Consider the following 13873-nt stretch of genomic DNA (forward strand, 5'->3'; position numbering starts at 1 on the left):
AAGTGTAAGAGAAGTTTATATTGTTAAGAAATCTTTTCTGCCAATATGCCAAATTCTTTATATAGATATATTGTATGTGCTATAATTTTTGATGCAAATCCAGTTGCTTGTACAAATACTACTAAAACTGGGACATAATAGCTACACAGCTATTGGCAAGCCCCAAAATATTACTTGTTATTAAGAGTAATGCATATTTTATGTCTGAACAGTTGGAGATGGTACTGACAACACTACAGATTGGTCAGGCAGGATAGAAATATCCAAGTTAAAAATATTTTTTTCATTTCAACTTTTTTTTTGTATGAGTGTCATAATCAAAATGAAACATGTGCTGATAGAAACTTGGGGGAACAGTAGTTGCTTGGCCACCACTTGTCTTAGTTCCGAGGTACTAACAATCATGCAGCAAGTAAAGTCAAAGTCAAGTGAGAACATCTGATGTGTGTTCTGGGTCAGCATTACTGCCAGACAAGCAGGATTTTTTTTAGAAATATACTGTATGTCAGCAATAGCAGCCTACATATTCCCTCACTGCTGGGCTCCTTCCTATTCCATCCTGTTTTCTTTCCATCCTATACCATCCTACATAGTATTAAAGCTAAGTGCTCATTTTCACACAGGGGATTCTGTCCCTGGTTCATCCCCCAGCACACTATCTGCTTTTTTCCCTAATATTGCAACCCTATAAACTCCCCACCCCCCAAAAAAAGATATATTCCATTTTTTATGTCAGCAGTAAGATGGATCCTCTAGCGCTATGATTTTATATCCCGTTCCCACTACATAGCATAAAAATAAAAAGGCACTGGGCACTTCTTGCACTCATTTTGCTTTATTCTCTCAGGAGCTATACTTTCTTCTCCCTCTCCACTCTTTACCTTTCAATGCTCTCTAAGCTTTCCTTAACAAAATGTGAACCTAACATTCCTTATCAACAGTATGGGGGAAATTCCTGCACAAAAGCAACTTAAAAATGTTGTGGCTTATGCACCACTTCTGTTTCGGCTATGCTCCCCACAATTGCACACTCTCCTTAACTATTGTACATATTTTTCATCATTTACTCTCAGTAGAGTAATGACATAGAAAATAAAGTACACAACACACAAGCCACATAGACTTTGCACTCAGTCATAGAACACAAACAGTCACATACTTCCTGCTGTCATACCCTCCACATTCCTCTCCTGCACATACTGCCTGCTGTTTTACCCTCCCTATTCCTATCCTTTGGAAAGAGCCACCAGGTGGCCCTAGTGCAACATCTATGTATCAGTTCATTCAGAGCAATCCTGGAGGTGAGGGGGTAAGTCTGCACCAGCAATCACCCTTTAGAGAATACCCTGGGGTATCCATAGGCAAATCACAGAGTGGCAAAGGTGTACAAGTCAGAACTGTCAGATGGAGTTATTTCCTGGCTGATAGGCTTGGCTGACTAGGAGAGAGGCAGAAGCATGGGAGAATGTGGTCAGGTAAGAAAATACACTGAACACCAATGTTGGGGGGGAGGGGGGGGTATTATTATAGCCTAAGCCTACCACTGACCAGTAATGTGGATTGATTTTTTACAGCTCGAACTTACCACTGACCATCAATACTTTGTGGTGGTACTATTAAAGCCTGCCACTGCCTCAGGACTGCTGGGACAGGGAGGGCATGGGCCTTGCAGGGGCTGCCTCTGGATGGTCCCAGTGCAGCACCCACAGCTTTGTTCAGGCAGTGACTTTCCTAAAAGTGAAGTCTGCGCTGGGTACCATCACTTAGAGGGTGCCCAGTGCAGCCACTAGCTATTTACAGTCAGGAAGCATTGTGCTGGGTGCTGGAATTTAGCCTGCTACTGACCATCATTGCTGGGGAGGGTTATTTTTCTAGCCTGCTACTGACCACCAATGCTGGAGGGTTTATTATTACTACCACTGACCACCAGTCAAGGGAGGATTATTGCAACCACTTATGCCAATGCTCACTTTTACTATTACTGCCACTGACATGACTGATGGATTTTATTTTACTCCCACACTACAAGCCATATATCATAAAGAAACACTCACTTTATTCACCTCCAGGTGTTCAATGGGCAGTGTGCCATCTGTAACACATTTTTTTCTTCATCCTTTTAGGGTATTTCTCTATTTTCACATATTTGTAATTATGCTGGAGATAGGTCTTTGATGCTGAGTGTTTGGTGGAGTGATATTATAAGTCCAGTATCTCTGAATAAAGGCACAATGGTACTTTGAGCTGCCATTGTCCGCCCTCTAAATTCCCACCCACAGCATGCATGAAGTTTAACTTCATGGCTATTGCTGAAGGTCAATTTAATGCGTGGGGGGTGTTAAAAAAAAAAAATTATTTGCCATTGGTACAAGATAAGCTATATTATGCACGGTTGGTTTGGGGACTCCTCATAATGAAACATGCACTGTGTAGCTTTTGGGAAGCCAGGCATGGTGCAGAGGGCGCAGTGCACAAAACTACTGTGAAAACTGCTGACAAGTCACTGTGTTCTGACAGGCAGGAGGAAGGGAGCGGATAAATGAAGTCATTGTCGAAGCGCAGAGTTGTATAAAGTACTCGAAAACCGTACTTGAGTAAAAGTACAAGTGCTCGATCAAAAAGTTACTTGAGTAGAAGTGGAAGTTCAGTCTTCACAAAAGAATCGGGGGGCTACACAAACCCAGCTTGTAAGGCCAAACTAAATAATACACCTCAGGAAGTGCCACCATGGCTAACAGAAGATAGACTTAGAGCCAAACTAGAGAAACTTAACATAAATAAATCCCCGGGACCGGATGGCTTGCACCCGAGGGTTCTTAATGAGCTCAGCCAGGTGATCGCCAGACCATTATTCTTGATCTTTAAGAATAGTTTACAGACGGGTATGGTGCCAGCTGATTGGAAAAAAGCCAACGTGGTACCAATATTTAAGAAGGGGCCGAGATATATCCCGGGTAACTATAGGCCGGTCAGCCTAACATCTGTAGTCTGCAAAATTTTGGAGGGGATGTTAAGGGACCACATACAAGACTTTAGTAATGAAAACGGTATTATAAGTAGTAATCAGCATGGATTCATGAAAAATCGTTCGTGCCAAACCAATCTATTAACCTTCTACGATGAAGTGAGTAGCCACCTAGATAAAGGTAAGCCTGTGGATGTGGTGTATCTGGACTTTGCAAAGGCCTTTGACACCGTTCCCCACAAACGATTACTGTACAAACTAAGGAAGGTAGGTATGGATCAGAAGGTGAGTACCTGGATAGAGAACTGGCTCCAGGGGAGAGTACAGAGGGTGGTGATTAATGGGGAGTACTCGGATTGGGCGGGTGTGGAGGGCGGCACTTGGGGGCCAGAAACCAGAAAGCAAGCTACTCACTAGGGGGGGGGAACCTCTGGGTGAGTCTAGGATGGAAAAGGACTTGGGGGTACTGGTAGACAACAAGCTTGGCAGTGGCATGCAATGCCAAGCCGCCGCAAGCAAAGCCAACAGAATACTGGGATGTATAAAAAAGGGGATTCACTCCAGAAATAAAGAGATTATTCTCCCACTCTACAAGACTCTGGTCCGGCCACATCTGGAGTATGCTGTCCAGTTCTGGGCACCGGTCCTCAGGAAGGATGTGCTGGAACTGGAGAAAGTCCAGAGAAGGGCAACAAAAATAATTAGGGGAATGGAGGACATCAGCTATGAGGAAAGACTACAAGCCCTGAACCTTTTCTCTCTGGAGAAAAGACGATTGAGGGGGGATATGATATCAATGTACAAATACTGTACTGGTGACCCGAGCATAAGGAACAAACTATTCAGAGAAAGGAGATACAATAAGACACGTGGCCACTCACTAAAACTAGAGGAAAGGCGGTTTAACCTTAAAGTGCGTAAGGGGTTCTTCACTGTAAGAACGCTAAGGATGTTGAATTCTCTTCCACAAGCAGTCATATCAGCAGGGAGCATTGATAGTTTCAAAAAACTATTAGATGGACACCTTAAAGACCACAACATACAGGGGTATACAATGTACGGTTAAAAGCAAACACACACACGCATCATAGGTTGAACTGGATGGACTGATGTCTTTTTCAACCTCACTAACTATGTAACTATGTAACTATGTAACTATGTAAGTGCTCGATCTAAAAGTGACTTGAGTAGAAGTACTAAAGTATTCAACATTTTTTGTACTTAAGCATTGCAAGTAGTTTTTTTTTTTTAATTTTGCTACTCAAGTACTGAAAGTAAAAGTACCAGTAGTTTTAAAAAAAAATTGCTACTCAAGTACTGAAAGTAAAAGTACAAGTATTGTGTTATGTAGTTATTAAAGAAAGAAGTCAAAATTTTGAACATCATATTGTTTTTTATTATTTCAAATGCAGCTTTTATTTATACATACAGTAGCTTTTATTTTCGTATGCGCTGATAATACACATGTTTTGAGCTTCATGAAACCTGCAATCTACTGTTCTGGCAGTGGTAATTTTTATAATTGTAACGAGTAACTATGCAGCACAAAAAAAATATATCGGTGTAGAAGTATTGAAATCATTGAGAAAATGTAGTGAAGTAAAAGTGGAAGTAGGAGAAAAAAATTCTACTCTAGGACAGTACAGATACCGCCTTTCGGTACTTAAGTACAGTAGTGAAGTAGTTCTACTTAGTTACTATACATCTCTGTCGAAACTTATCCAATAAAAATTTTGGTAAAATTAGGGAAAATCCTAAATTTAGAGTGGTAACCAGAATAGGAACAGAATGGAAATTTTCTAATGAGGGAAACTCAATCAATGGGATTTAGATGAGTATTGAGAGATTTCTTCATTGTGTCTACAGGATAGGAAGTAAACAAAATATCTGACACAGATGGCAAAAAATATGACAGGAGTTTAATGTTTTCCATACATCTGAAATGGAAAAAAGTTTTCTCTTTAGTTGTAGTTAATAGGGATGTGGTTCCGATTCACATCAACCATGGTTTCTCTGCAAATCTGCTAGGTTTGCATGTGCCTGAGATTGGTGTATACACTGGTCCTGCAGCCTTTCCTCAAACAGGATAGTCTTAGTATAAACAATAGAAAGTGGGGGCGCCATGTTTACGGATGACCTTATATTTCTTTATGACCATTATTAAAGATGGTAGATTGGGATAAATCTAAAATTCTACCTATTGATGCAGAGGCTAAGCATCTGGCCGACCCTCCCCTCCCATTAGTATGGACAAACAAAATAAAATATCTTGGTATTTATATCTCTCCCTCTACCTCTGATTATTGTAGAATAAATTTGGCCCCGTTAATACAAACTATGAAATCTAGACTGAAGGCCAGGTCACATCGTGGGCAAATTAACCTATTCAAGATGAAGCTCTTACAGCATTATTATATGTACTTAGACATTCCCCCGTATGGATACCCAAGATATTTGTTTTACTTATTAATTTTAGCTTGATCTCTTTCCTCTGGGGGCCCAGGTCAGCCAGGGTTTAAACTAGTGGTCTTCCAATGACCTTGGCATCAGGGTGGACTGGCCTGCCCTGAGCTACTCACTGGCTACTCACAGATGAGTCTAAGGTCACAGTGGTGTTAGAGGCTTCCTTGTCTGGGCTCCTATGAAGTCTTGAGGAATCTTTTGTATCTTGGTCCCGTTACACCTCTTACTCTAACAATTGCTATGAAAACTGTGTTTAAAACTTGGTCGGTTTTTAAGGTTGCTCATCTCAATCCTTCTGGGCATATCTCCCCACATACCCCATTATGGTTTAATCCCGAGCTGTCGGAATTTATGTCAATACCTGACCCATATATTTGGGCGAGTACAGGTATTAAATACTTAGATCAGATCTGTCTTGGGGGTCAGTTGCATACCTTTGATAGCTTGAAGCAACAGCATGGTTTACTTAACTCTGTTTAGATATTTACAGCTCAGACATGCCTTTTATACTCAATTTGACAACCAGCCAGTTTCTCTCTACACCTTGGCTCTGGAAAACCTGCTCAGGGATGAATCCATGGTCAAACATCTGTCCACCATTTATAAAGAGTTACTATCATCGATTCATACTGGACTTGAGTCCCTCAGAACTAAGTGGCTTGTTTAGTTCCCTGAGTTAGACGAGGAAGATTGGCAGGAGATGTGGGAATGCACTTTTTTACAATTGTTGTCCACCAGGAATAGGCTCATCCAGTTTGAGATACTGCATAGAGTCTACCTTACCCCCATGCCTCTGCATAGGATATACCATATGTCTGTCCCTGCCAACTGTTGAAGGTAAATTTAGCTTTACAACTCTATAAAGCTACTTACTTTCTCGTAAGTAGCTCAAAGTTCAACAAATAATGGGATATTTGGATAGAATCCCCATCTACGAATGCTGATTCTAATATGTCTGATTAAAGGAAAAGTACAGCCAAAGCTTAGGAGCCTTAGCCGGCCGCTCCCATTCTCTTCGCAGCCCAGTGCTCCAGTGAGCGAGGAAGGGGCAGAGCAGAGAGTGGTGACTGGCAGTCAGCAGCTCTTTGCTCGGGAAGCTGTGAAAACCAAGTGATCTGTGGTGTTAGGGGAATATGGAAGAGGTAAATAGCGCTGCCTGGGGGTGTCTAATAAATGATTGTGTGAGTGAGGTGAAGAGGATCAGATCCAAGATACAATCACATGGAGTACCCGATCAATAAATTGAATACAATAAATATTTTGGGAACTCAATAAATAAATTATAGTATGGAATGCATAATAAATAAAATAAATACAAAAAAATATTTATAGATGGAACTCAATAAATAAATTGTGGTATGGATGAATCGGATCTGGTAAGTCTAACAATAATTGGTCACAATATAATAGGTTGGGACAATTGCACTAATTATTCAGATCCAATATTCCATCACATGATATATACAATAAAATTGGAAATATAGCCAAAATGTTGATAATACAATGGGAAGAATCGGATCTGGCAATTCACAATATAATAAACTGTAATCTGCACAAATTCTTCAGGCAATAAATAAATATAAAGTACTGAAAGTGACAAGTAGTGCAGGGTGAATATAAATAGTTCAAGTGATGATGTTACGTATACCACAAAAATCTAAATTGACAAAAAGATAATAGTGTGTGGATCCCAAAAGGATCAATGTAAAAATGAAAGTGATGAAGTGCTGGTAAACCAAGTGGTGAGCTTATCTTCCTACAGAAGATGTGAAATAATTAATAATACAACTCACATTCCCAAAAAGATTTGGTGTGAAGTGCTGACACAAGGTAAAAAAACACAAAAATGGTGTGAATAATGATTAAAAAACATATGAGTTGACTAGTGCTCTGAAAACCCTCCTTTTCAGAGAAGCCTATCCTACCAACCCCTAACAGATGTACCTCCTTTTTCTCCATCAACCCATCCCCCACGGTTATTGCACTGTATTTTGAACTGTATTGTAACTGTATTGTCTTCCTTCACATTGTAAAGCGCTGTGCAAACTGATGGCGCTATATAAATCCTGTATAATAATAATAATAGTGCTGAAAAAATCACGACTGAAAAAAGGAATTCGCACAAGATGAACAGTCCAATCCTCCAAGTTGCATAAAATGGTGATTCCAATGCTGAAAATTAAATCAGTCCCAAAGGATGTAAATCAGGTGACTACAGGTGCTGTGGACCGCTTAAGGGGTCTCCAGGTGTGGTCGATGCGATGGGACAAGGTGCTGCCCTCACTCCCAGGACCGCACTTACCAGAAATTGTCCCCCCTGCAGGGGTAACAGGCCTGTAATCCTTGCTGGATATGGTGCTCAAGGGCCCTCAGTATCCTGTACCTAGGTTCCTTTTGGTAGCGTGGCCACTTTTATTCCAGCTGCTCCGGTGTATATATTAGTGTAGTACCATTTTGAATCAATACTTTATTAATGAAAAAAGTACTCACAAATGAGGCAAATAAACGGGCAGTGTAGCAAGTGTCTACTCCTGGTATGCTGTAGCGGTGAAGCTCTTCCGGAAGTGCGTTCCGCGGAGGTAGGAAGTGATGTGGCGAAGCTCTACGCGTTTCGCCAGAATGACGTCTTCAGGAGTGGTGTTAGATCTGTGGTGTTAAATCACTTGGTTCTTAGTGTAAGAGCCGGCAGGGGACAGATGCAACCTCAGACCAATAATGCATCCCCCTAGGTAAGTATAAATCTGCAAAAACCCCATACTTCTCTTTTAACACTTTTACCAGTGTAATTAATGTGTTCCAGAGAAATGGTATTCTATTTTATTGCTCTTTGTGATATAGTACTCGGCTAGGTGATTACACCTGGGAAGGTGCTTTGTTTTTCATCCTACTTTGTCGCTAAGCCCTGATTTCAGGTATAAACTCGCTGTAACTTCAATCCATTTCTGTGGCCTGAGCATACGTTTTAGTGTGTGTGTTGTTTAGTTTTAGTTTTCCCTTTATTTTTTTTTATTTTATGTTGGCTTGTTCCACAAGCCTGGGTTTACCCAATAGGCTCTGTATCATACTAAACTTTTGAAACTTACAATAAAATAAAAGTGGGGACGCAACAACCACCAGGTAATTACAGTAGAAGATTGAAAACCTTTAAAGAAAACACACTTTTGCATGTTCACAAGCAAAGGAACTAAGCCTGCTATGAACCTGGGCATGAGACAGAAAACACAATACACACTACACAATTCTCTGTGGCTAGTGGCGGAGCTGGGTGGTAATCGTAGTCCATCCTGAATTCTGTCTAAATTGTTCAGGAAGGCAGTGTGGCAGGACCCACTAATTCCTGGAGTTTATCCATCACCTGCAGCTTCCTCACTTGTCTGGACAGGAAGACTTTGCTAAGCAAAGCACATTTCCGATGGGCTTCCTCCTTTGTCAAGCCTACATGGAGTGCAAGCGATCAAACAGTTCTTTGCTGTTTCTTGCAGCAGAAGATAGCAGAGAGCAGAAAGTGGGAGAAGGTGGTTAAGTTGCTTGGTAGCATGGCACTTGGTATGTATGCAAGTTAGGAACATATGTATTTGTTATGTGGCAGAGAACCAGACACTTTATTGCAATTCCTAGGCAGGTAGCATGACTTCAGAATATTTGATAAAAAACGTTGCAGGTTCTGTTGGCAGAAATATCTAGCTTTGCAGAGACGCATACAACAACTTAATCTTTGGGGAAGATGACAAAAAATCACTATTGTTTGTGAAAGCTGTTTCAGGTTGTGTTAGCGGCATCATTTTGCCTGGCACAGAAGGTAACAATCTATTGTATTATTGAAAGGTAACAACAATACCTTCCTTAAAAAAAGCATCTGATATTTAACTTAGTCATTTAAATTTGCTTGATTGGGAACCTGAGAGTCAATTGAAACTAAATTGAGAGCCTGACAGTCTATTGAAGCTTTAAGCCCTATTAAACACAAAATCAAAAATGTTATATATTGCAGCTTACCAATCCTTAGATGTGGTAGCTGCATTCGTTTTCTTTTTTAGGCTTTTTCCCCCATTTTTACCTATGTGATCCGGCCAGTAACACACCTCCTGTATTAGAATGCCCCCAGTCTGGATGAAGGAGCACAGGGGCACCTTTCGACAGCAGTATTGTCAGTCTGAGGGAGAGGATTGTTAGATGTCCTAGCAGATTTAGATACACTAACACATTGAAGCCAAACCCATCAGTTTTTCTTTTGGGATAAGGGTTTTACACAGATAAATAAAAGCTGGTTATTGCAAGCAACCCTGTCAGTGGTAAATGGTTTGTGTTTTCACTCTTAACTAATACATATGCAGGAGACCTTGTTCTTTTGCAAAACAATAGACTTACTGCTCAGATCACCAGATGAAAATGAAAGAATTTGCAGCTGCAGCCATGAACCCAGTATCATCATTTCCCATCCAGGACATATATGTACATACAGTAGATGGGAAGCAGTTAAAGTAAATAAGAAGTGATTACGTACCTTCCCTAGCCTTTGATGAATATTTGCTTATGTATTATTAGGAGCCTGGTGTGTTTTGGAATTATTTCTTGTACCAGCTGCTGATCTAACATTAAGGCATATGTAAACCCACAAACAAAAATGTATAATATTGCAGCTTGTCAGGCCTTGGATGTGGGTTTCATCTATCTGCTTTTCTACTAGACCCAGTTATTGAAGATGTTGGCCCAAACCCATTTACCATCTCTTTGCTTACTGTAGTTTCACATCCTATTTACTTTTTTGCAGCTTTAAAAATTCTCACCTCTCAACTAAAAGTCACTTTGCAAAATGCATTGAAAGACCTTTGGGTGCTGTGGTAAGGGCTTTAGTATTATATCTGTTAAAGTGAAGGGTGTAAATATTATGGGAGTGGAAGTCAGCATCTGGGGAAAGCTATAGGTTTCACTTTTGGAGAACACGGAACTGTGGCTATAATCTGTATACTGCACATTGAAACCAAGAGGGGATTTTCTGTTTAATAATAACTCAGTAGTAAAACTCCTTGAAGACAGCCTGTTACCAACTTTTCAGGTAAACGCATAGAAAATTAAAGTATTTTTAATGTTTTGTTGCAGTATTTTTTCTTTATATGAATTATTTTTCATTATTTGCTATATTTCTTTAGACTTGCTTGACTATTTGACTAGTTTAGGAAGAGTAGGTTCCCTAGCACAGCCCCATGCATGTTATCAGTCTCTTTTTCTTGGAGTGTACAATGCCTCTATTTGCTAGCTCAGCTCATTTGGCCCTAACCTCACCTTCCTCTATATACCTCTTCATTGCAGTAGGGGAGTAGAGAAGGGGAATACTATACAGTGTAATTTGAGTGACATGTCTGAGTCTGATAGAGCTGCTGACATCACATCTAAGAAAGCAGCACCCAGCAGCAGCCTCTGGCCTTTTGGATATGTACACAAGGGGGCTTAAATAACATGCATAGAATACTTTAAAAGCACATATAGTTTTATGAGAAGTTGTTGACATAAATGGTCTGACGACAGTGTCTCTTTAAAAAAGTGCAAATTTATCTTTCATGTTGTTCTTTCAAAAAACCTAAAGCGGAAATTTACCCATAATAGTTTGATAACAATTAATGCTCTTTAACAAAAGAACATACATTCCACGTTAATAATTAGGCTACCTAAATTAGTGTGTGCTGTAAATTGCCTCCAGCTTTGCTCCTGTTTCTTCTTAATGTTATTTTTGTTCTTTTGTTGAAGCCCAAAACAGTGACTTCCTTATTGAGAACTCTTCCCCTCTCCTTAGTCCCAAAAACTATATGTCACTTTCTATAATTAAATTATTTGTACATTTCCAGCCTTGATTGTATGTCTTGGCTTAGCTAGGGAAGAAGGCTGCAAGAAGCTTTACAATGCTGAAGTTCATAGGCTGCTGATGAGGGAGAAAGGAGAGAATATCAGGGAGACAGGACAAGACACTATCCTTGTACAATTACCTCTTTTGTGTCCCCCTGGCACCAGAGTTTGTCCTGTCACCTCTCTTGGTTTTCTTTTCTCCCTCCCTTATCTGTGTTCCCTCTGCACAGTCTGTATCATTCCTGTTGCTTTTCTTCCCCTTTAGCAACAATAAATCTTAAAGTTGATCCGCCTCCAGGGTTTCTGATTTTAGACACAATGCCGAGAATAGGGAGCACTTGAGCATGGGCAGAGTAGGGTGATACTGTGCATTACTAGATTTTAAACAGTCAAGGCACTTATTTTTAATGTTTTACATAGCTATACCTGCAAAAGGGGCCAGCCTGAAATAATCTAGTAATACTTTCTGACTAAAGTTCCACTTTAAATGTGCCTTTGTCATAGTTATGGTATAGCCTGAGATATTATCTAGTAAGTCATTCTCTACAGTCTGTACATGACAGTTAAAAATGGTGTTTGTATATGAAATCTACACAGTTAACCTTATGTCTGTGTAGAGATTCTATCTTATATAGCCACTACGGCCACCTGCAGAACCAATAAATGTTCTAAAGCATGGGTGTCCAACCTTTTGGCTTCTCTGGGCCACATTGAGTGTTGAGACATTTTCTCGGGCCGCATATAAAATATATGCTATAGTTAAGGTATTTACTAAAATGCCGCTGCGCCCCCCCCCCCCCCGCACTAATTTAACACAACTAGAGGATGATGAAATGAAATGGAATCAGTATACAGAGGTTTACGTCTTCTGAGAGATAATAAAGGAACACTCTAACCACCATGACCACTTCAGTGATTTGAAGTGGGCATGGTGATAGGAGTCAGAAACACTGCACATGCTCGCGCCCCCCCCCCCTCCCCTCTGAGGCAGCCTTTGCCTACCATTAGTTGGAAGCTGCTGTGGCTGTGCCCCTGACCCAACTTCCTTCCTCCCCAGCAAAAAAAACATTTTCAGGGGGCAGTGGGCCACATTGCCTGCGGCTCTGGGCCGCATGTTGGACATGCCTGTTCTAAAGGTAATCTGTTACCAAGCTGCTGCCATTGCATGCTTCTACCACAGTGCCCCAACACAATGCCATTTTAATTGCCTTTTTTTTTTCATTATTCTCATTTTCTACCCTTTTCTTCGCAACTTTAGTAAAAGAGAAAGGCTGCAGACTGTCAATAAATTAATGAAAGCCTTAGCCAGCATGGCCTCACAAAAAAAAAAAAAAAAAAATCTTAAAAAACTCCATAAGCCGAGACACAATGCACCTCTTTGAGAAAACATGGGACCTTGGGTGCGGTACCTACCTGGCCCTCCATGATCTGAGGAGGAGCCCTCATTTGACGGGACCACATAGTTTGCTTGGGATCCCTAACCCCGGGCTCTTGAATCTGGACGTCAACACTTTCCCACTATTACTACTTACTATCTCCTATCTTCTTCTTTCTTTTCCATTCCCCTTCTTTGAAATGTTCAAAAAATGACATGGATGTTAACCTCCCTGGCGGTATGATTATGTCAGGAATTACATACCAAAAGCGGTACAATTCTTTTCATGGAAATTTGGCGTTATGTATTATAGGCCTACAATTCTTAGTAATTACTGACTTAAACCTGACCAAAATAAGACTCTAGTAGACATCCCAGATGTGATAAATTTGAAACACAAACGCATGAATTATAATCGAATCAATAATATTATTTTATTATTTAATATATAATATATATATAATAAAATTATATTGATTAGATTATAATTCATGCATTATATATTATATATAGATATATGTGTGTATGTATATATATATATATATATATATATATATATATATATATATATACAATATAAAATGTGTTTTGTGCAACGTTTTTTTTTTTTTTTTAATTTCCCTCCCTAGTTCCGCTCCCATGCAGCATTGCTGCTGCAGGGAACGGAACTAGGAAGTGATCAGACCGACGGAGGGACGGAGGAGCGGCGGGACTCTCGGCTGGCGATCTCAGCAATGAGAGATCATCGCTGGATCGCCAGGATAAGGTAAGAGAACACCGCTGCGCTCTCTGCAATCCACCCCGAGCGTGACTCGGAGTTACCGATCCTGATATGAAAAATCAACCCCGAGTCACGCTCGGGATTACCGCTAAGGAGGTTAACGGACCACTGTTGGTCCTCAGCCTCTACATATTGCGGCCTCTACCTATACCTGGCATACAGGTGGCACCTCTATGGAATCGGTGGTAGACACCTCCCCGGTTAGTCATAGTGTTATGGGTTGGGGGATCGGGTGGCCGCTCTCCCCCTTGGGGCACAGTAAGTTCCCACGAGGGTGGCGGGGCCCGGGCCAGCTGACACACATTTAGTTGGCATGGGGGGGCTACACATTTTGTCGATGTATATGCCACTGTTCGATTGTTCTGCACTCCATGTCAAATGTTTTGGAAGGTTTTTCTTTATTGTTTTACTCTATGGTCATGGACAAATTTGTACCTTTATGATTCTT

This window comes from Pelophylax lessonae (assembly GCF_965119305.1).
Source record: "Pelophylax lessonae genome assembly, chromosome: 2".
Lineage (NCBI taxonomy): Eukaryota > Metazoa > Chordata > Amphibia > Anura > Ranidae > Pelophylax > Pelophylax lessonae.